Below are 2,017 nucleotides of genomic sequence, written 5' to 3'. Positions count from 1 at the left end.
TGTTCCCTCCATTCTGTAATAGGAGTCAAAAGGATGAATAAAAGGATCTCTCCCACGGCTCACAATATGGTGAATTATTAACTTAATCTACTCTCTACTTCCTCTTTTCTCCTCATCCGGATCAAAGTCTCGAGTTGTGCTCATAAAGAACATTTTAAGACTCAACATATAACTTTTTTATAGTTCGTATGATTATTATTGCTGATATTCAGCGCTAAAATTGCCATCTTTGAGATTATGTATATATTAAGATAACAAATACTCTAACTATCTGTTTTAATTTAAATAAAAAATTTATTTACATTTAAACATCGCACGTCAGGATGGCCGAGTGGTCTAAGGCGCCAGACTCAAGTTCTGGTCCTCGTTTGAGGGCGTGGGTTCAAATCCCACTTCTGACACATTTTTTTATTTATTTTTTATTTAACTCCCAATCAAGGCAAAGCGTAATGGGCTTTTTATCAACATGTAATTTTTAAATCATCCAAACTTCATTTTAAATAATTAATTTTTATAATGATACTATTAATATTAATATTAATATTAATATTAATATTAATAAAGAGTACATGCATAAATCAAATTATTAAACGTTGAGAATGTTTTTAAATAGTTAAAAAAAAAATTGATTCTGCCACTATCATGAAACATAAATGAATTAATTTTATTTTGTAAAGTCTTTTACATTCTTGTGTATATTTAGCTTTCATGTTTATAAAATACTTTATAACTCATTTTATTCGCATATTAAATAGTATATGAGACAATTATCAAGACTAGATAAAGTATGCATCATATGGTATAACAATATGATGGACATTTTTTCTTCATGTAAATTGGACGGGAAAGACATCACTAAGTATACAGGAGATTGATTGATAAATCATTCAAGCATTAAGAATGACAACAAGGGTACATTTATTGAAGTAAAAAAAAAATACATATCTTAATGTGCAAAGTGAAATTTAGGACTTAACATCCAAAAGGACAACACCAAACATGTACCAACTTAAATGTACTGAATAATAAGAGCTCAAAATCAATCAAATATATACAAAACTATATATCAAAACACTAATATTACTATAACATAATAAGTTATAATTAATCTAATTTGTATTATTATCATCATTACTATTACAACAATGAAGGGGAATAGTAGGTCGAAAAATAAAAGGACAAGAAGAAAATAATTAAAAGTCTAATGGAGTAGATAAGAAAATAAACTAATTACGAAAACATTTAAGTTCATGAATTCAAGTCTTAGTTCTGAGTTAATTATGTTATTTCATAGCCTTCTCTTCTCTGGTCTCTCATTTTGCTTCAAGTTTTAATTCATTCATGAGTATCTTGACAAATCAAGTAGGTCGAAAATTAAGCTCGAATTTCTTCACCCAAAAGATGCTCCAACACCACTTCATATCTTGACTCTTTACAAATCCATGGTCATTCACACTAAATAATATGATGATCTTCATGCATGTAGCATTGTAAACAAGTGAAATGAAAAGAAAAAGATTATGCATTCCTAATCGCTCTAGAAGAAGAACGAATTGGCAATGAAATTTTGTTTAGTTTTTGCCTCAATTTGAAAGGATCAATGAAATGGAACAGCAATCTGTCACCCTTTTGAATCTCACTACTTATGAATAAGTAAAATCTTAAGAATAAGATCTCTAACTTTGAACTTCAATCTCTTTATGCTTATAATCAATATATCTTTTCTGATACTTTCGATTTGAACAATTGATTCACAAATTTGTAGTGTTTCATCAACAATCGAATGGTCGAATTTCATCTCATCAGCCACAAACTAGTATAAAGGAAAAACATTTCTTGCCATAAAAAAACCTCCTTCAGTAAAATGTAATCCCCTCAATTACAATCATAGTTAAGAATAGACATGAATAGTATATCTTAATTGAAAATTTATCCAAGAAATAATGTGTTAAAATGAATAACTAATTTTTTAAATATCAATGGACATACATAATCTATCCACATATATATATATATA

At 27.9% G+C, this 2,017-nt stretch overlaps 1 non-coding gene across 1 annotated transcript; it reads left to right on the top strand.

The window, feature by feature from the left end:
• Nucleotides 1-317: 317 nt before the first annotated feature.
• On the top strand, nucleotides 318-401 carry TRNAL-CAA. Its single transcript has one exon. It is a non-coding gene; the product is annotated as a tRNA-Leu (tRNA).
• Nucleotides 402-2,017: the final 1,616 nt, after the last annotated feature.

This window comes from Phalaenopsis equestris, unplaced genomic scaffold (assembly GCF_001263595.1).
Source record: "Phalaenopsis equestris unplaced genomic scaffold, ASM126359v1 Scaffold001032, whole genome shotgun sequence".
NCBI classification, from domain to species: Eukaryota; Viridiplantae; Streptophyta; class Magnoliopsida; order Asparagales; family Orchidaceae; genus Phalaenopsis; species Phalaenopsis equestris.
The sequence above is the reverse complement of the archived record's forward strand: the minus strand, read 5'-3'. Positions and strand labels throughout refer to the sequence as shown.